Source organism: Eucyclogobius newberryi, unplaced genomic scaffold (assembly GCF_026437365.1).
Source record: "Eucyclogobius newberryi isolate DKJ021-1_F unplaced genomic scaffold, fEucNew1.0.hap1 SCAF_6, whole genome shotgun sequence".
NCBI lineage: Eukaryota > Metazoa > Chordata > Actinopteri > Gobiiformes > Gobiidae > Eucyclogobius > Eucyclogobius newberryi.
Window position 1 is genome coordinate 3,117,217 of NW_027316278.1, and position 24,028 is coordinate 3,141,244.

A 24,028-nucleotide genomic window follows, 5' to 3' on the forward strand; every position below is an offset into this window, starting at 1 on the left:
CTGGACCAGGACCAAAGAGGGTCTGGACCAGGACCAAAGAGGGTCTGGACCAGGACCAAAGAGGGCCTGGACCAGGACCAAAGAGGGTCTGGACCAGGACCAAAGAGGGTCTGGACCAGGACCAAAGAGGGTCTGGACAAAGAGTGTCTGGACCAGGACCAAAGAGGGTCTGGACAAAGAGGGTCTGGACCAGGACCAAAGAGGGTCTGGACAAAGAGGGCCTGGACCAGGACCAAAGAGGGTCTGGACCAGGAGAAAGTCTAGACCTGGACGAGGTATTTTAAAATAACCATAATGTGTGAATGTGTTTTTTATCTCTGTGTCATATTTATCATATGGGACACAGTATTCTGTTACTGTTACTGTGTACTGTGTACTGTTACTGTGTACTGTGTACTGTTACTGTGTACTGTGTACTGTTACTATGTACTGTTACTGTGTACTGTGTACTGTGTACTGTGTACTGTTACTGTGTACTGTTACTGTGTACTGTGTACTGTTACTGTGTACTGTGTACTGTTACTGTGTACTGTGTACTGTTACTATGTACTGTTACTGTGTACTGTGTACTGTGTACTGTTACTGTGTACTGTGTACTGTTACTGTTACTGTGTACTGTGTACTGTGTACTGTGTACTGTTACTGTGTACTGTGTACTGTTACTGTTACTGTGTACTGTTACTGTGTACTGTGTACTGTGTACTGTTACTATGTACTGTGTACTGTGTACTATGTACTGTTACTATGTACTATGTACTATGTACTATGTACTATGTACTGTGTACTGTGTACTTCCTCATTATTTTTATAGTCTATATATAGACTCACGGGTCAGGTCCAGTCACGGTCAGCTGTGACAAGAGGACTCCACGCTTTCCTCTGATTGGTCCACGATACAAAAAGGTAAGACACAAACCTCTTGTATTTATAATGAAATTCTAAATATTGAAAACACTAAATTAAATTGTGGAGGTTTATCAAAACTTAACATGAATTTTCCACATTACATGAAATTATGAATGTGACTTATTAGTTTAGACAATCACTGATTTAAGAGAGAGGGGCGTGTCTGTAACTAAGAAAGCACTTTACAGGAGTAACTCACCGCTGTTGTTGGTGAAATTTGTATTTATTTATTTTTTACTAAGATAAATAAACAATAAATTCCATTAAATTAATAATTAACAACAAACTCATTGTTGAGTTGGAGCTGAAACCTAAAGAGCATCAAACAAGGACAGACAAGGAAACAGAGGCATCTCTTTTGGACCTGGATTTAGAAGTTAAAAACAGGAACAAAGATGAAGAGAGCGAGCAGAGTGGGGGCCCAGGGCCACGCCCGCTCTGACCTGCAGGGCCCCTCCTCTGAAAGCCAACATCATGGCGCTTCTGCTCTTGTTCTCCAGCGGCTCCTCCCCTTCAGCGGCTCCTCCCCTTCAGCGGCTCCTCCCCTTCAGCGGCTCCTCCCCTTCAGCGGCTCCTCCCCTTCAGCGGCTCCTCCCCTGCAGAATTCATCCATGGATTCATCTGTGACACAACCAGCACCATCGCACTGCTGCCAGTGAAACACGCTGTAGTCTCGGGTACTCTGACTGTGGTCCAATCAGAAGCCACAGAACAGAGACAGATACAGGATTTGAAGCGACAGGTGTTCACTTTAACAACGTTGGCGTTAAGTTAATGCTGGAGTAAACAGTGGCTCAAACAGAACGACCTGCCACCGACGCATGGTCACAACTGAAGTGGCTTCAGACACAGATGAAGAAAGGAGATTACAACTACAACGACTACTGGAAGAACAAGAACGAAAAGTGACAGTTGATCCACGCAGAAAACAAGAAAAACATTTGAACTGAACTGATAGAAGCTCAAAAACTCCACATCAAAGAAAAAAAACAGGTTTAAACCCATTTGTGTCAACACCAAATCAATATGTGGTGGGAAACGACGACGCTTTCCTGAGTGGAGAACTTCAACCACTCCCCGTCCACAAAGGCACCAAGAAAGAAGAGGAAGAGTGTTCCAGCTGAAGAGGCTCCTCCTCCTCCAGAGGAGCGTACAGAGGCTAAAGTCCGTTCTGAAGGATCCAAGTGGATTCACGCTCCAGTTACAGCATCCACACAACATGCCACCATGAAGCCTCAGTTAAACCCTGGTGCTAAAAGAAATGTACCCCACCTGCATTCCCAACACACTGATGGCTCTGGAAATGTTGACTATTTCACCTACAAGCAAAGAGCTAAAGGACTGTTGATGCAACTGGAGAGTCCATACAACACCATCATATTCTTTACTAATGTGGTAAAAGAACTACCCAAATGTGTCCAGGATCATTTGGCCTCTACTCCAAAACAGAAGAAGAGTTTGATGCTTACTGTCAACATCATGTTGCCAAATACCTGAAGGAAAAGAAGGGACTGAATGAGGATGTGCGGAACATGAAGGTGGAAGTGCTCAAACTACAACTTAAAAGCTCCAAGAAGAGGTGAATGATAAAAAGGAAAGTAAGTCTACCAAGGTCATAACTGTGGAAACAGAAGAGTATCCAGTGTCAGACAGTGACCAACAGCTTGCTACAGCAATTAAGATGTTCATGGGACAAGTACAACCCAGTATGGAACCACCACAGGCGGTACCATCCGTCACAGGCCCAAAGAACAAAACCTGCTTCAGCAATCACCTACAACCAAGAACGTGGACGTAACACATTCTGACGACTCTGATTACTACGTCCCACCATGTGTTTAACTGGGGACCATTTTATGTCCATGATGGGTTATTTTTATTAGATTTTTCCTTATATGGTTTTGCTGAAGTATAAAATGATATAATTAGATTTTTAACATTTGTTTTTTGGGGATTTACGTTCTATTATTTTGTCAGGTTTGGTCTGGCGCCTTTTTAGTGCGATCACATGTGAATGTGATCAAAAGGGGAATTGGGAATGTTGACAAGCTATTTCTCACGAACGGCAGAACGGAACCAATTACGGAAGCTGGAAACAGGAAGTGATTTGTAACAGGTTTGAATGAAAACAGAACAGAGAATGTGCAAAGTCTTTTGGTTAAGTGTGACGACAACAGAGGATCCTTCCAGCGGTGGGCAGCGCCAGCAAACGCCGGTGTCAAGGAGCAGACGAGAGGCGTGGTCAGTATCTGTTCTAGGTTCGATTCACAGGCGTTAAACTTGTCAGAGAACAGGCCGAAGGATCATCAGGAAGGTCCGAGATCGTCAATAACAAACAGATGTCACGAGGTTTAGGCAGCGCGAGGAGGTCAGGGCAAAAACTGGTCAGTAACGTCCGGAGTTAAACTGGGTTAAGCAGAAAACAGAAGTCATGGTCAAAACACGAATCACAATACCAGACGCTCGATAAGGGCTCGAATGCTGAGGTCGACCAGGCAACGCAGACCATCTCGCCCCGAGGCAGAGAAACACATCTAATATACCACGCCCAGTGACTAACAAGCAGATACAGCTGTGAACCCACGCACAGGTGTGAGGGGCCTGTGATGAGCTGAGAGGCAAGGAGGCGGTAACCAGAGAGACAAGGGGGCGGTAACCAGAGAGACAAGGGGGCGGTAACCAGAGAGACAAGGAGGCGGTAACCAGAGAGACAAGGGGGCGGTAACCAGAGAGACAAGGGGGCGGTAACCAGAGAGACAAGGAGGCGGTAACCAGAGAGACAAGGGGGCGGTAACCAGAGAGACAAGGGGGCGGTAACCAGAGAGACAAGGGGGCGGTAACCAGAGAGACAAGGAGGCGGTAACCAGAGAGACAAGGGGGCGGTAACCAGAGAGACAAGGGGGCGGTAACCAGAGAGACAAGGGGGCGGTAACCAGAGAGACAAGGGGGCGGTAACCAGAGAGACAAGGGGGCGGTAACCAGAGAGACAAGGGGGCGGTAACCAGAGAGACAAGGGGGCGGTAACCAGAGAGACAAGGGGGCGGTAACCAGAGAGACAAGGAGGCGGTAACCAGAGAGACAAGGGGGCGGTAACCAGAGAGACAAGGGGGCGGTAACCAGAGAGACAAGGGGGCGGTAACCAGAGAGACAAGGGGGCGGTAACCAGAGAGACAAGGGGGCGGTAACCAGAGAGACAAGGGGGCGGTAACCAGAGAGACAAGGGGGCGGTAACCAGAGAGACAAGGGGGCGGTAACCAGAGAGACAAGGGGGCGGTAACCAGAGAGACAAGGGGGCGGTAACCAGAGAGACAAGGGGGCGGTAACCAGAGAGACAAGGGGGCGGTAACCAGAGAGACAAGGAGGCGGTAACCAGAGAGACAAGGGGGCGGTAACCAGAGAGACAAGGGGGCGGTAACCAAAGAGACAAGGGGGCGGTAACCAAAGAGACAAGGGGGCGGTAACCAGAGAGACAAGGGGGCGGTAACCAGAGAGACAAGGGGGCGGTAACCAGAGAGACAAGGGGGCGGTAACCAGAGAGACAAGGGGGCGGTAACCAGAGAGGAGAAAGAGGAAGGGAGGGGGAAACGAAGAAGAGCAGAGACGGAAAACCTTTGAGTAAAACAAGACAAAATTAAAACCGCAAGCGGCATCCAACGGCCCTCGCAGCCTTCCGACTCTGCTCTCTGCATTTGACAGAGATGGCGCTAACGCGCCCTCATTATCTAAGAACTAAGACAGTGACACTTTGGACATGTACAATGCTGTGCTTAACCAGTGCAAATGAACACAAATGTGGGTCAAATGTGCAGCTCCAGCGCACAGAGACCGTGACACTTGGAATAAAAATATGGATAACTTTTGATGCTCCGCTTGTTTAGATGATTTTCCCCAAACATGAACTTGATGGGGCTATCGCCCTAGGAGGAGTTTGTTATAGTGTGAAGCCTAAAAATGTGGTAATTTTAGAGATTTTGCGGTTTCCCCATAGGTATAACATGGGATGTTTCTGTCATCGCTACGGCTACGCTGTACAAAATATGACTGTATAAGCAAACTCCAACTGGTTTGCTTATGTTGCAGACGGAAAGTTTTGCTGATGCGCTAGCTCACTGTTATGTGATACCAGAGAGTTCTCTGAGGCAGTTCCAAAGTTCATGTAATGCAGTGGTCCCCAAACTTTTTGACTCAAGGGCCACATTGGGTTCTAAAATTTGAGCGAGGGGCGGGGCCAGGAAAATATGGTGTGTTTGTGTGAACGAATTAATTACTATAAATTACACGCAAGATTTGACCTGTAACTTGTAACAAAGCAACAAATACAAGGCTCAATGTACTAATTGTTTTTCAAATGCATTAAATAATGATTATTTTAATTACATTTCAGTTGAATAAACACAGCAAGAAAATTGACCTTCAATTTCAGTGGGAACAGTGTTGTTGATCTCCCTGTTTTGCATCAAAGTCAATCAATCCTTTGGTGTTGGTCAGTGAAGCTGGATCTGTGATGTTTGTTCATGTTCATGACACTGAATGTCTCACATATGCAGGTCGAGCAGAACAAGACCAGCATCTTCTGTTCGTCCTCCGGAGGTTTTGTTTCGTTCAGTGAAGCACAAAAGTCGTTAAGTTTAAGAGTGTTGGACCGTTTTTTTATTAGCATTTCTTCTACCCATAAATGATCTAGTAGTAACAGCATGGAATGATTAATATCCATTAAAAAAATCTTAATAAATGTCACCAGAATATGTAAACATTTTGACTTGAATGTTACATTTTTGCACTTCTGTCCTTCTCACGTCTCCAGTGGTTGGACACGTCTCCAGTGGTTGGACACGTCTCCAGTGGTTGGACACGTCTCCAGTGGTTGGACACGTCTCCAGTGGTTGGACACGTCTCCAGTGGTTGGACACGTCTCCAGTGGTTGGACACGTCTCCAGTGGTTGGACACTTTGTCCAGGTTGATGCTGCGTTTGCTTCTTGCTGTGACTTTATGCTCATCAACTGCTCCAAAATGTGCCACTTCAAGACCATTTCTGGATGATATTATTCATAAACTAACAGGGCCGCACCTGTCATAAACCGCACCTGTCATAAACGCAGGTGCCCACGTTGTAAGATCAGATATTTACACAGAAATAAACGCAGTAGTGATGCGTCTTTTAAACCGGGGGTCTCGTGGCGCACGCGGGACCCGCTTTAGAACAAATCACAGCTGTCTCTAGTGTCCCCTCTGTCTCTAGTGTCCCCTCTGTCTCTAGTGTCCCCTCTGTCTCTAGTGTCCCCTCTGTCTCTAGTGTCCCCTCTGTCTCTAGTGTCCCCTCTGTCTCTAGTGTCCCCTCTGTCTCTAGTGTCCCCTCTGTCTCTAGTGTCCTCTCTGTCCTTGATGACTCTGTGTGGCTGATTTACCAGTGTCTTCCCCTCAGGATCATCTGCTCCTGAGCTCGTACACATTGAGTGAGTGTGACGTTGTGACATGAGATATTTTCACAGAAATATGGTCCAGATAATGATGCACATGTGTCTTTGACTCGTGAGTCAGGTCTGGCCAAGAAAGTCTCATTTACACAATAGTGACACACCAGTGTCTATTGAACGTGCCCGCGGTCCGCGCTGCGCCCCGGGCCGCGGTCCGCGCTGCGCCCCGGGCCGCGGTCCGCGCTGCGCCCCGGGCCGCGGTCCGCGCTGCGCCCCGGGCCGCGGTCCGCGCTGCGCCCTGGGCTGCGGGCCGCGGTCCACGCTGATTAGACTGATAATATACTGTCCGGCACCTCTTAATCAGCAGGTTAAGGCCAATTTAATGCGTCAGGACCTGATTCTGTGGAAAACATCTCCGATTAAACTCTGAAGAGAGAGCTGGAACCGTCACAGCCGTGACGTCGTTTGGAGCAAATTCTGATTGTGATTTTGTGCATACGTATCACATGTTTGTTACCGCCTATAAAAGGCTTACTCTGTAATTATAATGGCAGCTAGGGACAGAGCGATTTGTCAGGGAGAGTGAGGTGTTTGTCCACTGTGCACGAGTAAACAAAGATCCACCTTTTGAGAGAGACAAACTCTGTCTGCTTCATCCTTTTTTTGGTCATTGTTTGCAGATATTTCCCCAAACAGCGGTCAACAAACTGTGCTTGCCCGTCTAGCAACCTGCACCCAACACTAAAGTTCCTACTTAAATACCTGTTTTGCTTCTACCCACAGCGACACCCTGTGGCCTCGCCCAACGCTGCACCATTATCAGGGATTTTGGCTCCTACACACCCTCCCCATAATTGTTCGCGTCTTTGAACAATTCTCAAATATCACTCAGAGGAGCCACAATTCAAATGGAATCCATAAGCACACAGAGCTTTGTGATTGGTCTTTCTATAGTCTTGGTTTAAATGTCTTGTTTTTTGTCTTTCAAAATGAAATAGGGTATGATGTAATAACCCACATATTTTACAACTGGAACGATTTTCACAGTGTCGCCTCACGTGTCCTGCGCCTGAGCAGCCAGAGCAGAGACCTTTTTGCTGCAGCATTTCAATTTTCTCTTTGTAAGTCTTTCCACAAACGTTTGGGTAATTGTCCACCCAATGACCTTGTGAACAAAGAAGGCATAGAACCCTTGTTCTGTCTTGGACTGACCGGTCTGCATTTTCCACGGGAGCTATGACAGTTGCAAAGCTATTGCCTCTCACAGGATGTATCAATGGTGGCCTGGTTCTGTTGGTGCTGCTAACCCTCTTGAATGTCTTCGAATAATGGATCAGACAACATCTTTACATGGCGTTCCAAAAACATAACCAAGTCCGTAAATGATGCTCAATGTTCTGTAGTTGCTGCTATGTCAAATGCAGCTGACCTCCACCGTTCACGAAGCTTATAGGGTAGTTTTGATAGTATTGTCCGCACATTACTTGGCATATTCATCTCAAACATATAATCAAGTTCCACCATGACATTGCAACATCCACGAAGAAAAAGAGTATAAGATTGTAAAGCGTTCACGTCTTCTGCTTTAACCATGGGCCAGGCTAGTGCTTTCTCCATGTACGCAGTAACGATTCTATATTCATTTCCAAAATGCTCCTGCAAGAGTTGTTTGGCTTTAGCATAACCTCGTTCTGTTTCCATGTGTTGACAACTCCGCACCAACTCTCTAGGTTGACCCGCTGTAAATTGTTCCAGGAAATACAAACAGTCGCTTTTACTGGCCTTTCCTTCTACCCCTTGTTCAAATGCCCTTATAAATGACATATATTGTAAAGGGTCTCCACTAAAAGTTGGGATATTTCTGGCCGGTGGGGACATTACACGTTGTTGCTCTACGAGAGCTGCTGTGATTTCATTTTGCTTTGTTAAAATTGAGCAAAAATCATCTCGTTTCTCCCGTTGAGTGCTGGATGTTTGGTGCGATGGTAAAACGTACTCAGTTTCCCTTTGAAACCCCCCATTTTGGTTTACATTGTCCATGACATTTGTATTGTGTGGCACTGTGACGGATGTGACTGTAGCAGACGGTAACTGCCAATCAAAGTTTGAGTCTTTGCGTCCCTTTTTTAAATTGTACTCTTTGGCCATGGGATTGAGTGTGGTTATTTTTGACCTTTTCTTTCACACAGGATCCTGTTGTTGTTTTTGATATGTTGGAGCCTTCTGTTTCAGCAGCTTGGAGGACAGCCAATTTAGCTTCCAATGCTGCTAGCTTTACTTCCAGTTCCAGTTCTTCCTTTCTTTGTTTTATTTTTTGTTCCTGCTCCTCTAGTGCATGTCTTTCCTTTAAGATTCTTGCTTCTGCAAGCAATGCAGCTTTATCAGCTTCAGCCCTTATCCTTACTGATATGAAACTACGAGAGCTCCTTTTTGATGACCGGCTGGAGGCGTTTGATGCATCAGGACAAATGCTCTCGTTGTCCTTATTAGAATCAGATGCAGCACATTTGTCAGGTTTGTTCATCCACCCCTTTTCCTCAGACATGAAATCATGATTAAACATCATTTTTGCTTTGAACCATACATTATGCCTTTCTCCTTCATCGTCTGGCAACATACGAAGCAGGATATCATGAATATGTTTAGCATCATTACACATCAACGAATTTACCAAAGACATTTTGAATATCCAAAATATTAACCTTACTACTCACAAGATCTTGAATATTTGTTCTCAAAGTAACAGCTTCATTTAACTTAGCTTTCCTTTCGTTCTGTAGGTTTTCAACCTTTTCAGCAAAAGCCTTCGGAGTCATTTTGACAACGCTCTTCTTTAACCACGAGCGCGCGTATCTTCACTGTTCAAGCTAAAATGGTCTGATTGAGCAGCTCCTCTTCACGCGCTTCCATTGTAATCCGAATAGACGATAGCGCGACTTATACTGGCTGTATGAATATCAAGCGCTACCGTAGGCCTACCGCGCCTTAAAGCACCTGCAGGTGAAGACTAGATTTGGAGTAGGATGGAGCCAAGCAGAAAGATGAACTCGCCAGAAGATTGTAACAAGCCTGGCTCATTAGCATGCTACAAAACAAAGAAAAGTGTGGGGAAAAGGACTACAAAACGTTCGGGCCGTTTAAGATAATTTATTACAACAAATGAACATAATAAAGTAACAACGAGTGCCATAACAAAAGTACAAAATATACTATAACTGGAACCAACGTTGAACAGAAACCAAAAGGGTGGATAACTTTAGATGCCCCACTTGTCCAGAGGACGTACGCCGATTTTGAAGTTGGTGGGCAAAACGCCCTAGGAGGAGTTCGTCAAAGTTTGACGTGAACAAAATGGCTGACTCAGCGTGTTTTCATTTTTAAAGGAAGATGGCGGCCATAGGGTAAGTCTGGGGGCGTGGCCACAATAAAAAAAAAAAATGTCCTCACGAGAGGAATGCGTGTCCTGAATTTCGTATCTCTACGACAAAGTTGACCTCGGGGCGTCTCCCATAAGCGCAATGTATTTTGACTTTTGTCGGTGTTTTTTTCGCCGATTCTGAATTTTGGGGAAAGTTTGGTGAGTTTTTGAGCATGTTCAGGGGGTCAAATTAGAGCTCAAAGCGCTGAAGAAGAACAAGAAAAATTAAATAAAAATAATAATATTTTTAGCGAAAAACAATATAGTCGTTTCCACTATAACAACAAATGATACATCGTTTGAAAGCTCTAAGCCTTCCCGATGCCGCCATGGGGTGGAATCATCATTACGAGCGCTTACGCGCTCGTCACTCCCTATTCCGTCGGGATGCCCCGCCCACTCCCCATAGACTTCCATTGATTTGAGCAGATACAAGCATGGCCCATGCCTGCGGCATGGACTCTCGCGTACGGGACGATGCCAGGAGGGTTTTTGTGCCCATTCACTCATTGTTGACTATTTCTGTCATGGCAGGAGTAAGTATGCATGATCCATGCCTTCGACATAAACTAGTTCACTGTACTTGCCAGGGGCGACGGGGTACCCAACATGGGCTGCGCCCATGGTCGGACAGTTGGTTGGACAGTTGGTCGGACAGTTGGTCGGACAGTTGGTCGGACAGCGTTGCGGGACCAATAGGCCCTCCGCCCTGCTGGGGCTCGGGTCTAACTATACATCATCAAACCAGACGGTGACATGACACTATTGTCATGCATTTATATTAAATCTCTGTGTCATATTTATCATATGGGACACAGTTACTGTGTACTGTGTACTGTGTACTGTGTACTGTGTACTGTGTACTGTGTACTGTGTACTTCCTCATTATCTTTATGGTACAAACAGTCCTAAAGTTGACATCATGCCATTTAATCAGACCCAAGCAACAGATATTTAAAGACATAAAGAGTGGAAGGAGTCAGGAGCAGGACGACCCTCGTCTCTCACAGTCTGTCACAGTCCCAAGACCAAATCAAGAAGACATGAATATAAAGGTGTGTCCACAGAGACTCCGCCTCCTCAGAGAGAACAACACAATCTAAACCTGTTCATCCTTTAGTCTACAGGAGACGAGAGCAGGACTGAACCAGGACTAAACTAGGACTAAACCCGGTCTAAACCCCGGTCTAAACCCCGGTCTCTCACTCACAGGTGAAATGGCGTGTTGGCGGGGGTGTGGTCAGTCTCGTCGTCTGGTGGTGCTCGTGGTGTTTGTGGCTCTGCTCCTGGACAACATGCTGCTAACGGTCATCGGTGAGACACGACTGAACTTCATCTGTAGTTTGGAAATAGACCCAAGAAAAATAAGGCCAAAATGACATGCAGGGGATGCAGGATGAGCAGGGTGTGCAGTGTGTGCAGGGTGTGCAGGGAGTGCAGGGTGAGCAGGGTGTGCAGTGTGTGCAGGGTGTGCAGGGAGTGCAGGGTGAGCAGGGTGTGCAGGGTGAGCAGTGTGTGCAGGGAGTGCAGGGTGAGCAGGGTGTGCAGGGTGAGCAGTGTGTGCAGTGTGAGCAGGGTGTGCAGGGAGTGCAGGGTGAGCAGGGTGTGCAGTGTGTGCAGGGTGTGCAGGGAGTGCAGGGTGAGCAGGGTGTGCAGGGTGAGCAGGGAGTGCAGTGTGAGCAGGGTGTGCAGTGTGAGCAGGGTGTGCAGTGTGAGCAGGGTGTGCAGGGAGTGCAGGGTGAGCAGGGTGTGCAGGGTGTGCAGTGTGAGCAGGGTGAGCAGGGAGTGCAGTGTGAGCAGGGTGTGCAGGGTGTGCAGGGTGTGCAGGTTGTGCAGGGTGTGTAGGGTGAGCAGGGTGTGCAGGGAGTGCAGGGTGAGCAGGGTGTGCAGGGTGAGCAGGGAGTGCAGGGTGAGCAGGGTGTGCAGTGTGAGCAGGGTGTGCAGTGTGAGCAGGGTGTGCAGTGTGAGCAGGGTGTGCAGGGAGTGCAGGGTGAGCAGGGTGTGCAGGGTGTGCAGTGTGAGCAGGGTGAGCAGGGTGAGCAGGGAGTGCAGTGTGAGCAGGGTGTGCAGGGTGTGCAGGGAGTGCAGTGTGAGCAGGGTGTGCAGGGTGTGCAGGGTGAGCAGGGTGAGCAGGGAGTGCAGTGTGAGCAGGGTGTGCAGGGTGTGCAGGGTGTGCAGGGTGTGCAGGGTGTGCAGGGTGAGCAGGGTGAGCAGGGTGAGCAATGTGAGCAGGGTGTGCAGTGTGAGCAGGGTGTGCAGTGTGAGCAGGGTGTGCAGTGTGAGCAGGGTGTGCAGTGTGAGCAGGGTGTGCAGTGTGAGCAGGGTGTGCAGTGTGAGCAGGGTGTGCAGTGTGAGCAGGGTGTGCAGTGTGAGCAGGGTGTGCAGGGTGTGCAGGGTGAGCAGTGTGAGCAGGGTGTGCAGTGTGAGCAGGGTGTGCAGTGTGAGCAGGGTGTGCAGGGTGTGCAGGGTGAGCAGTGTGAGCAGGGTGTGCAGTGTGAGCAGGGTGTGCAGTGTGAGCAGGGTGTGCAGGGTGTGCAGGGTGAGCAGTGTGAGCAGGGTGTGCAGTGTGAGCAGGGTGTGCAGGGTGTGCAGGGTGAGCAGTGTGAGCAGGGTGTGCAGTGTGAGCAGGGTGTGCAGGGTGTGCAGGGTGAGCAGTGTGAGCAGGGTGTGCAGGGTGAGCAGTGTGAGCAGGGTGTGCAGTGTGAGCAGGGTGTGCAGGGTGTGCAGGGTGTGCAGTGTGAGCAGGGTGTGCAGGGTGTGCAGGGTGTGCAGGGTGTGCAGGGTGTGCAGTGTGAGCAGGGTGTGCAGGGTGTGCAGGGTGTGCAGTGTGAGCAGGGTGTGCAGGGTGTGCAGGGTGAGCAGTGTGAGCAGGGTGTGCAGTGTGAGCAGGGTGTGCAGGGTGTGCAGGGTGTGCAGTGTGAGCAGGGTGTGCAGGGTGTGCAGGGTGAGCAGTGTGAGCAGGGTGTGCAGTGTGAGCAGGGTGTGCAGGGTGTGCAGGGTGTGCAGTGTGAGCAGGGTGTGCAGTGTGAGCAGGGTGTGCAGGGTGTGCAGGGTGAGCAGTGTGAGCAGGGTGTGCAGGGTGTGCAGTGTGAGCAGGGTGTGCAGTGTGAGCAGGGTGTGCAGTGTGAGCAGGGTGTGCAGGGTGTGCAGGGTGTGCAGTGTGAGCAGGGTGTGCAGGGTGTGCAGGGTGTGCAGTGTGAGCAGGGTGTGCAGGGTGAGCAGTGTGAGCAGGGTGTGCAGTGTGAGCAGGGTGTGCAGGGTGTGCAGGGTGTGCAGTGTGAGCAGGGTGTGCAGGGTGTGCAGTGTGAGCAGGGTGTGCAGGGTGTGCAGGGTGTGCAGTGTGAGCAGGGTGTGCAGGGTGTGCAGGGTGTGCAGGGTGAGCAGTGTGAGCAGGGTGTGCAGGGTGTGCAGGGTGTGCAGTGTGAGCAGGGTGTGCAGTGTGAGCAGGGTGTGCAGGGTGTGCAGGGTGAGCAGTGTGAGCAGGGTGTGCAGGGTGTGCAGGGTGTGCAGTGTGAGCAGGGTGTGCAGGGTGTGCAGGGTGAGCAGGGTGTGCAGGGTGAGCAGTGTGAGCAGGGTGTGCAGTGTGAGCAGGGTGTGCAGTGTGAGCAGGGTGTGCAGTGTGAGCAGGGTGTGCAGGGAGTGCAGGGTGAGCAGGGTGTGCAGGGTGTGCAGTGTGAGCAGGGTGAGCAGGGTGAGCAGGGAGTGCAGTGTGAGCAGGGTGTGCAGGGTGTGCAGGGTGAGCAGGGTGAGCAGGGAGTGCAGTGTGAGCAGGGTGTGCAGGGTGTGCAGGGTGTGCAGGGTGTGCAGGGTGTGCAGGGTGAGCAGGGTGAGCAGGGTGAGCAATGTGAGCAGGGTGTGCAGTGTGAGCAGGGTGTGCAGTGTGAGCAGGGTGTGCAGTGTGAGCAGGGTGTGCAGTGTGAGCAGGGTGTGCAGGGTGAGCAGGGTGTGCAGTGTGAGCAGGGTGTGCAGTGTGAGCAGGGTGTGCAGTGTGAGCAGGGTGTGCAGTGTGAGCAGGGTGTGCAGTGTGAGCAGGGTGTGCAGGGTGTGCAGGGTGAGCAGTGTGAGCAGGGTGTGCAGTGTGAGCAGGGTGTGCAGTGTGAGCAGGGTGTGCAGGGTGTGCAGGGTGAGCAGTGTGAGCAGGGTGTGCAGTGTGAGCAGGGTGTGCAGGGTGTGCAGGGTGAGCAGTGTGAGCAGGGTGTGCAGTGTGAGCAGGGTGTGCAGGGTGTGCAGTGTGAGCAGTGTGAGCAGGGTGTGCAGTGTGAGCAGGGTGTGCAGGGTGTGCAGGGTGAGCAGTGTGAGCAGGGTGTGCAGGGTGAGCAGTGTGAGCAGGGTGTGCAGTGTGAGCAGGGTGTGCAGGGTGTGCAGGGTGTGCAGTGTGAGCAGGGTGTGCAGGGTGTGCAGTGTGAGCAGGGTGTGCAGGGTGTGCAGGGTGTGCAGTGTGAGCAGGGTGTGCAGGGTGTGCAGGGTGTGCAGTGTGAGCAGGGTGTGCAGGGTGTGCAGGGTGAGCAGTGTGAGCAGGGTGTGCAGTGTGAGCAGGGTGTGCAGGGTGTGCAGTGTGAGCAGGGTGTGCAGGGTGTGCAGGGTGAGCAGTGTGAGCAGTGTGAGCAGGGTGTGCAGGGTGTGCAGGGTGAGCAGTGTGAGCAGGGTGTGCAGTGTGAGCAGGGTGTGCAGGGTGTGCAGGGTGTGCAGTGTGAGCAGGGTGTGCAGTGTGAGCAGGGTGTGCAGGGTGTGCAGGGTGAGCAGTGTGAGCAGGGTGTGCAGGGTGTGCAGTGTGAGCAGGGTGTGCAGTGTGAGCAGGGTGTGCAGTGTGAGCAGGGTGTGCAGGGTGTGCAGGGTGTGCAGTGTGAGCAGGGTGTGCAGGGTGTGCAGGGTGTGCAGTGTGAGCAGGGTGTGCAGGGTGAGCAGTGTGAGCAGGGTGTGCAGTGTGAGCAGGGTGTGCAGGGTGTGCAGGGTGTGCAGTGTGAGCAGGGTGTGCAGGGTGTGCAGTGTGAGCAGGGTGTGCAGGGTGTGCAGGGTGTGCAGTGTGAGCAGGGTGTGCAGTGTGAGCAGGGTGAGCAGGGTGTGCAGTGTGAGCAGGGTGTGCAGGGTGTGCAGGGTGTGCAGTGTGAGCAGGGTGTGCAGGGTGTGCAGTGTGAGCAGGGTGTGCAGGGTGTGCAGGGTGTGCAGTGTGAGCAGGGTGTGCAGGGTGTGCAGGGTGTGCAGTGTGAGCAGGGTGTGCAGGGTGTGCAGGGTGAGCAGTGTGAGCAGGGTGTGCAGTGTGAGCAGGGTGTGCAGGGTGTGCAGTGTGAGCAGGGTGTGCAGGGTGTGCAGGGTGAGCAGTGTGAGCAGGGTGTGCAGGGTGTGCAGGGTGAGCAGTGTGAGCAGGGTGTGCAGTGTGAGCAGGGTGTGCAGGGTGTGCAGGGTGTGCAGTGTGAGCAGGGTGTGCAGTGTGAGCAGGGTGTACAGGGTGTGCAGGGTGAGCAGTGTGAGCAGGGTGTGCAGGGTGTGCAGTGTGAGCAGGGTGTGCAGTGTGAGCAGGGTGTGCAGTGTGAGCAGGGTGTGCAGGGTGTGCAGGGTGTGCAGTGTGAGCAGGGTGTGCAGGGTGTGCAGGGTGTGCAGTGTGAGCAGGGTGTGCAGGGTGAGCAGTGTGAGCAGGGTGTGCAGTGTGAGCAGGGTGTGCAGGGTGTGCAGGGTGTGCAGTGTGAGCAGGGTGTGCAGGGTGTGCAGTGTGAGCAGGGTGTGCAGGGTGTGCAGTGTGAGCAGGGTGAGCAGGGTGTGCAGTGTGAGCAGGGTGTGCAGGGTGTGCAGGGTGTGCAGTGTGAGCAGGGTGTGCAGTGTGAGCAGGGTGTGCAGGGTGTGCAGGGTGTGCAGTCTGAGCAGGGTGTGCAGGGTGTGCAGTGTGAGCAGGGTGTGCAGGGTGTGCAGGGTGAGCAGTGTGAGCAGGGTGTGCAGGGTGTGCAGGGTGTGCAGTGTGAGCAGGGTGTGCAGTGTGAGCAGGGTGTGCAGTGTGAGCAGGGTGTGCAGGGTGTGCAGTGTGAGCAGGGTGTGCAGGGTGTGCAGGGTGAGCAGTGTGAGCAGGGTGTGCAGGGTGTGCAGGGTGTGCAGTGTGAGCAGGGTGTGCAGTGTGAGCAGGGTGTGCAGGGTGTGCAGGGTGTGCAGGGTGTGCAGTGTGAGCAGGGTGTGCAGTGTGAGCAGGGTGTGCAGGGTGTGCAGGGTGTGCAGTGTGAGCAGGGTGTGCAGTGTGAGCAGGGTGTGCAGGGTGTGCAGGGTGTGCAGTGTGAGCAGGGTGTGCAAGGTGAGCAGTGTGAGCAGGGTGTGCAGGGTGTGCAGGGTGAGCAGTGTGAGCAGGGTGTGCAGTGTGAGCAGGGTGTGCAGTGTGAGCAGGGTGAGCAGGGTGGAGCAGTGTGAGCAGGGTGTGCAGTGTGAGCAGGGTGTGCAGTGTGAGCAGTGTGAGCAGGGTGAGCAGTGTGAGCAGGGTGTGCAGGGTGTGCAGGGTGTGCAGTGTGAGCAGGGTGTGCAGGGAGTGCAGGGTGAGCAGGGTGTGCAGGGTGTGCAGTGTGAGCAGGGTGAGCAGGGTGAGCAGGGAGTGCAGTGTGAGCAGGGTGTGCAGGGTGTGCAGGGTGAGCAGGGTGAGCAGGGAGTGCAGTGTGAGCAGGGTGTGCAGGGTGTGCAGGGTGTGCAGGGTGTGCAGGGTGTGCAGGGTGAGCAGGGTGAGCAGGGTGAGCAATGTGAGCAGGGTGTGCAGTGTGAGCAGGGTGTGCAGTGTGAGCAGGGTGTGCAGTGTGAGCAGGGTGTGCAGTGTGAGCAGGGTGTGCAGGGTGAGCAGGGTGTGCAGTGTGAGCAGGGTGTGCAGTGTGAGCAGGGTGTGCAGTGTGAGCAGGGTGTGCAGTGTGAGCAGGGTGTGCAGTGTGAGCAGGGTGTGCAGGGTGTGCAGGGTGAGCAGTGTGAGCAGGGTGTGCAGTGTGAGCAGGGTGTGCAGTGTGAGCAGGGTGTGCAGGGTGTGCAGGGTGAGCAGTGTGAGCAGGGTGTGCAGTGTGAGCAGGGTGTGCAGGGTGTGCAGGGTGAGCAGTGTGAGCAGGGTGTGCAGTGTGAGCAGGGTGTGCAGGGTGTGCAGTGTGAGCAGTTTGAGCAGGGTGTGCAGTGTGAGCAGGGTGTGCAGGGTGTGCAGGGTGAGCAGTGTGAGCAGGGTGTGCAGGGTGAGCAGTGTGAGCAGGGTGTGCAGTGTGAGCAGGGTGTGCAGGGTGTGCAGGGTGTGCAGTGTGAGCAGGGTGTGCAGGGTGTGCAGTGTGAGCAGGGTGTGCAGGGTGTGCAGGGTGTGCAGTGTGAGCAGGGTGTGCAGGGTGTGCAGGGTGTGCAGTGTGAGCAGGGTGTGCAGGGTGTGCAGGGTGAGCAGTGTGAGCAGGGTGTGCAGTGTGAGCAGGGTGTGCAGGGTGTGCAGTGTGAGCAGGGTGTGCAGGGTGTGCAGGGTGAGCAGTGTGAGCAGTGTGAGCAGGGTGTGCAGGGTGTGCAGGGTGAGCAGTGTGAGCAGGGTGTGCAGTGTGAGCAGGGTGTGCAGGGTGTGCAGGGTGTGCAGTGTGAGCAGGGTGTGCAGTGTGAGCAGGGTGTGCAGGGTGTGCAGGGTGAGCAGTGTGAGCAGGGTGTGCAGGGTGTGCAGTGTGAGCAGGGTGTGCAGTGTGAGCAGGGTGTGCAGTGTGAGCAGGGTGTGCAGGGTGTGCAGGGTGTGCAGTGTGAGCAGGGTGTGCAGGGTGTGCAGGGTGTGCAGTGTGAGCAGGGTGTGCAGGGTGAGCAGTGTGAGCAGGGTGTGCAGTGTGAGCAGGGTGTGCAGGGTGTGCAGGGTGTGCAGTGTGAGCAGGGTGTGCAGGGTGTGCAGTGTGAGCAGGGTGTGCAGGGTGTGCAGGGTGTGCAGTGTGAGCAGGGTGTGCAGTGTGAGCAGGGTGAGCAGGGTGTGCAGTGTGAGCAGGGTGTGCAGGGTGTGCAGGGTGTGCAGTGTGAGCAGGGTGTGCAGGGTGTGCAGTGTGAGCAGGGTGTGCAGGGTGTGCAGGGTGTGCAGTGTGAGCAGGGTGTGCAGGGTGTGCAGGGTGTGCAGTGTGAGCAGGGTGTGCAGGGTGTGCAGGGTGAGCAGTGTGAGCAGGGTGTGCAGTGTGAGCAGGGTGTGCAGGGTGTGCAGTGTGAGCAGGGTGTGCAGGGTGTGCAGGGTGAGCAGTGTGAGCAGGGTGTGCAGGGTGTGCAGGGTGAGCAGTGTGAGCAGGGTGTGCAGTGTGAGCAGGGTGTGCAGGGTGTGCAGGGTGTGCAGTGTGAGCAGGGTGTGCAGTGTGAGCAGGGTGTACAGGGTGTGCAGGGTGAGCAGTGTGAGCAGGGTGTGCAGGGTGTGCAGTGTGAGCAGGGTGTGCAGTGTGAGCAGGGTGTGCAGTGTGAGCAGGGTGTGCAGGGTGTGCAGGGTGTGCAGTGTGAGCAGGGTGTGCAGGGTGTGCAGGGTGTGCAGTGTGAGCAGGGTGTGCAGGGTGAGCAGTGTGAGCAGGGTGTGCAGTGTGAGCAGGGTGTGCAGGGTGTGCAGGGTGTGCAGTGTGAGCAGGGTGTGCAGGGTGTGCAGTGTGAGCAGGGTGTGCAGGGTGTGCAGGGTGTGCAGTGTGAGCAGGGTGTGCAGTGTGAGCAGGGTGAGCAGGGTGTGCAGTGTGAGCAGGGTGTGCAGGGTGTGCAGGGTGTGCAGTGTGAGCAGGGTGTGCAGTGTGAGCAGGGTGTGCAGGGTGTGCAGGGTGTGCAGTCTGAGCAGGGTGTGCAGGGTGTGCAGTGTGAGCAGGGTGTGCAGGGTGTGCAGGGTGAGCAGTGTGAGCAGGGTGTGCAGGGTGTGCAGGGTGTGCAGTGTGAGCAGGGTGTGCAGTGTGAGCAGGGTGTGCAGTGTGAGCAGGGTGTGCAGGGTGTGCAGTGTGAGCAGGGTGTGCAGGGTGTGCAGGGTGAGCAGTGTGAGCAGGGTGTGCAGGGTGTGCAGGGTGTGCAGTGTGAGCAGGGTGTGCAGTGTGAGCAGGGTGTGCAGGGTGTGCAGGGTGTGCAGGGTGTGCAGTGTGAGCAGGGTGTGCAGTGTGAGCAGGGTGTGCAGGGTGTGCAGGGTGTGCAGTGTGAGCAGGGTGTGCAGTGTGAGCAGGGTGTGCAGGGTGTGCAGGGTGTGCAGTGTGAGCAGGGTGTGCAAGGTGAGCAGTGTGAGCAGGGTGTGCAGGGTGTGCAGGGTGAGCAGTGTGAGCAGGGTGTGCAGTGTGAGCAGGGTGTGCAGTGTGAGCAGGGTGAGCAGGGTGGAGCAGTGTGAGCAGGGTGTGCAGTGTGAGCAGGGTGTGCAGTGTGAGCAGTGTGAGCAGGGTGAGCAGTGTGAGCAGGGTGTGCAGGGTGTGCAGGGTGTGCAGTGTGAGCAGGGTGGAGCAGACCGTATGATTGAGGACCACTCTGTGTCAATGCAGTTCTAACCTTTACAAACAGTGAAGTCGCTCGAACACGGATCCTGGTTATTTGCACACGTTTCCGCTCAGAAGTCACACTTTAAGCTGCAGGTTTTCACAGAGGTCAGATCTAAGGAGATAAATGAGCAAGACTTTTTTATTTAATTTATTTCCAGTGTAGTTGTGTTTCTATTATAAAAGATGGAAATAGCATTTTTTTCATCTCAAAATCGTTTTTGAGTTTTTCAAAAAGTGCCAGAGCGTCTGAGCAGAGAGGGGGCCACAGTCATTGTGTCTTTGGGCAAGACACTGCAGCTCTCCCCCAGTGTCTGTGCGTGTCTGTCAACCAGATAAAACAAATAATCTTATTTATTATCATGTGTGGTAAAGTATGTAATATATCAGTAAATATAAGGAACACTGTGAGTTTTATGTTCATAAGTCTAGTCATGATTCAGAAGGAGCAGGTTGACATTATTAGTGACTTATTATAAAAATTAGATCCATTTGACTTTAAGACGATTCCAAAGTGTCCAAACACCAGCCGCAGGAGCTCAGTGAAGGTAAACCTGAGGAGCAGTGGTCACAGCCCTGCAAATCCAGAGCATCACCTCCAGAGCTTCACCTCCAGAGCATCACCTCCAGAGCTTCACCTCCAGAGCTTCACCTCCAGAGCTTCACCTCCAGAGCTTCACCTCCAGAGCTTCACCTCCAGAGCCTCACCTCCAGAGCATCACCTCCAGAGCTTCACCTCCAGAGCTTCACCTCCAGAGCTTCACCTCCAGAGCTTCACCTCCAGAGCCTCACCTCCAGAGCTTCACCTCCAGAGCTTCACATCCAGAGCATCACCTCCAGAGCATCACCTCCAGAGCTTCACCTCCAGAGCTTCACCTCCAGAGCTTCACCTCCAGAGCTTCACCTCCAGAGCCTCACCTCCAGAGCATCACCTCCAGAGCATCACCTCCAGAGCTTCACCTCCAGAGCATCACCTCCAGAGCTTCACCTCCAGAGCTTCACCTCCAGAGCTTCACCTCCAGAGCATCACCTCCAGAGCTTCACCTCCAGAGCTTCACCTCCAGAGCTTCACATCCAGAGCATCACCTCCAGAGCATCACCTCCAGAGCTTCACCTCCAGAGCTTCACCTCCAGAGCTTCACCTCCAGAGCTTCACCTCCAGAGCCTCACCTCCAGAGCATCACCTCCAGAGCATCACCTCCAGAGCTTCACCTCCAGAGCATCACCTCCAGAGCTTCACCTCCAGAGCTTCACCTCCAGAGCTTCACCTCCAGAGCTTCACATCCAGAGCATCACCTCCAGAGCATCACCTCCAGAGCTTCACCTCCAGAGCTTCACCTCCAGAGCATCACCTCCAGAGCTTCACCTCCAGAGCATCACCTCCAGAGCTTCACCTCCAGAGCTTCACCTCCAGAGCTTCACATCCAGAGCATCACCTCCAGAGCATCACCTCCAGAGCTTCACCTCCAGAGCTTCACCTCCAGAGCTTCACCTCCAGAGCTTCACCTCCAGAGCATCACCTCCAGAGCATCACCTCCAGAGCTTCACCTCCAGAGCTTCACCTCCAGAGCTTCACCTCCAGAGCTTCACCTCCAGAGCTTCACCTCCAGAGCATCACCTCCAGAGCTTCACCTCCAGAGCTTCACCTCCAGAGCATCACCTCCAGAGCATCACCTCCAGAGCTTCACCTCCAGAGCTTCACCTCCAGAGCATCACCTCCAGAGCTTCACCTCCAGAGCTTCACCTCCAGAGCTTCACCTCCAGAGCTTCACCTCCAGAGCTTCACCTCCAGAGCTTCACCTCAAGAGCTTCACCTCCAGAGCATCACCTCCAGAGCTTCACCTCCAGAGCTTCACCTCCAGAGCATCACCTCCAGAGCATCACCTCCAGAGCTTCACCTCCAGAGCTTCACCTCCAGAGCATCACCTCCAGAGCTTCACCTCCAGAGCTTCACCTCCAGAGCTTCACCTCCAGAGCCTCACCTCCAGAGCATCACCTCCAGAGCTTCACCTCCAGAGCTTCACCTCCAGAGCTTCACCTCCAGAGCTTCACATCCAGAGCATCACCTCCAGAGCATCACCTCCAGAGCTTCACCTCCAGAGCTTCACCTCCAGAGCATCACCTCCAGAGCTTCACCTCCAGAGCTTCACCTCCAGAGCTTCACATCCAGAGCATCACCTCCAGAGCATCACCTCCAGAGCCTCACCTCCAGAGCTTCACCTCCAGAGCATCACCTCCAGAGCTTCACCTCCAGAGCTTCACCTCCAGAGCTTCACCTCCAGAGCTTCACCTCCAGAGCTTCACCTCCAGAGCTTCACCTCCAGAGCATCACCTCCAGAGCTTCACCTCCAGAGCTTCACCTCCAGAGCATCACCTCCAGAGCATCACCTCCAGAGCTTCACCTCCAGAGCTTCACCTCCAGAGCATCACCTCCAGAGCTTCACCTCCAGAGCTTCACCTCCAGAGCTTCACCTCCAGAGCTTCACCTCCAGAGCATCACCTCCAGAGCTTCACCTCCAGAGCTTCACCTCCAGAGCTTCACCTCCAGAGCTTCACCTCCAGAGCTTCACCTCCAGAGCCTCACCTCCAGAGCATCACCTCCAGAGCATCACCTCCAGAGCTTCACCTCCAGAGCATCACCTCCAGAGCTTCACCTCCAGAGCTTCACCTCCAGAGCTTCACCTCCAGAGCTTCACATCCAGAGCATCACCTCCAGAGCATCACCTCCAGAGCTTCACCTCCAGAGCTTCACCTCCAGAGCATCACCTCCAGAGCTTCACCTCCAGAGCATCACCTCCAGAGCTTCACCTCCAGAGCTTCACCTCCAGAGCTTCACATCCAGAGCATCACCTCCAGAGCATCACCTCCAGAGCCTCACCTCCAGAGCTTCACCTCCAGAGCATCACCTCCAGAGCTTCACCTCCAGAGCTTCACCTCCAGAGCTTCACCTCCAGAGCTTCACCTCCAGAGCTTCACCTCCAGAGCTTCACCTCCAGAGCTTCACCTCCAGAGCTTCACATCCAGAGCATCACCTCCAGAGCATCACCTCCAGAGCCTCACCTCCAGAGCTTCACCTCCAGAGCTTCACCTCCAGAGCATCACCTCCAGAGCCTCACCTCCAGAGCTTCACCTCCAGAGCATCACCTCCAGAGCTTCACCTCCAGAGCTTCACCTCCAGAGCTTCACCTCCAGAGCTTCACCTCCAGAGCTTCACCTCCAGAGCTTCACCTCCAGAGCATCACCTCCAGAGCATCACCTCCAGAGCTTCACCTCCAGAGCTTCACCTCCAGAGCTTCACCTCCAGAGCTTCACCTCCAGAGCTTCACCTCCAGAGCTTCACCTCCAGAGCATCACCTCCAGAGCTTCACCTCCAGAGCTTCACCTCCAGAGCATCACCTCCAGATTATCACCTCCAGAGCTTCACCTCCAGAGCTTCACCTCCAGAGCTTCACCTCCAGAGCTTCACCTCCAGAGCCTCACCTCCAGAGCATCACCTCCAGAGCTTCACCTCCAGAGCTTCACCTCCAGAGCTTCACCTCCAGAGCTTCACATCCAGAGCATCACCTCCAGAGCATCACCTCCAGAGCTTCACCTCCAGAGCTTCACCTCCAGAGCATCACCTCCAGAGCTTCACCTCCAGAGCATCACCTCCAGAGCTTCACCTCCAGAGCTTCACCTCCAGAGCTTCACATCCAGAGCATCACCTCCAGAGCATCACCTCCAGAGCCTCACCTCCAGAGCTTCACCTCCAGAGCATCACCTCCAGAGCTTCACCTCCAGAGCTTCACCTCCAGAGCTTCACCTCCAGAGCTTCACCTCCAGAGCTTCACCTCCAGAGCTTCACCTCCAGAGCTTCACCTCCAGAGCATCACCTCCAGAGCTTCACCTCCAGAGCTTCACCTCCAGAGCATCACCTCCAGAGCATCACCTCCAGAGCTTCACCTCCAGAGCTTCACCTCCAGAGCTTCACCTCCAGAGCTTCACCTCCAGAGCCTCACCTCCAGAGCATCACCTCCAGAGCATCACCTCCAGAGCTTCACCTCCAGTGCATCACCTCCAGAGCTTCACCTCCAGAGCTTCACCTCCAGAGCTTCACCTCCAGAGCTTCACATCCAGAGCATCACCTCCAGAGCATCACCTCCAGAGCTTCACCTCCAGAGCTTCACCTCCAGAGCATCACCTCCAGAGCTTCCCCTCCAGAGCATCACCTCCAGAGCTTCACCTCCAGAGCTTCACCTCCAGTGCATCACCTCCAGAGCTTCACCTCCAGAGCTTCACCTCCAGAGCTTCACCTCCAGAGCTTCACCTCCAGAGCTTCACCTCCAGAGCTTCACCTCCAGAGCTTCACCTCCAGAGCTTCACCTCCAGAGCATCACCTCCAGAGCTTCACCTCCAGAGCTTCACCTCCAGAGCATCACCTCCAGAGCTTCACCTCCAGAGCATCACCTCCAGAGCTTCACCTCCAGAGCTTCACCTCCAGAGCATCACCTCCAGAGCTTCACCTCCAGAGCATCACCTCCAGAGCTTCACCTCCAGAGCTTCACCTCCAGAGCATCACCTCCAGAGCTTCACCTCCAGAGCATCACCTCCAGAGCTTCACCTCCAGAGCATCACCTCCAGAGCTTCACCTCCAGAGCTTCACCTCCAGAGCATCACCTCCAGAGCTTCACCTCCAGAGCTTCACCTCCAGAGCCTCACCTCCAGAGCTTCACCTCCAGAGCTTCACCTCCAGAGCTTCACCTCCAGAGCTTCACCTTTTCACAATCAAAAAGGCCGTCCCAAACACAAATGCAAAGACACTAATGATGATGGTGATTGTCTCTGTCAGTGCCCATCATCCCGTCGCTCCTCTACTCCATCGAACACCCCA

General features: G+C 53.5%; 1 long non-coding RNA gene across 1 annotated transcript; it reads left to right on the plus strand.

Moving 5' to 3' along the window:
* The first annotated feature begins 10,944 nt into the window (after positions 1-10,944).
* LOC140347104 (uncharacterized) lies at positions 10,945-24,026 on the plus strand. Its single transcript, XR_011924352.1, has 2 exons — positions 10,945-11,053; positions 23,987-24,026. It is a non-coding gene; the product is annotated as an uncharacterized lncRNA (long non-coding RNA).
* Positions 24,027-24,028: the final 2 nt, after the last annotated feature.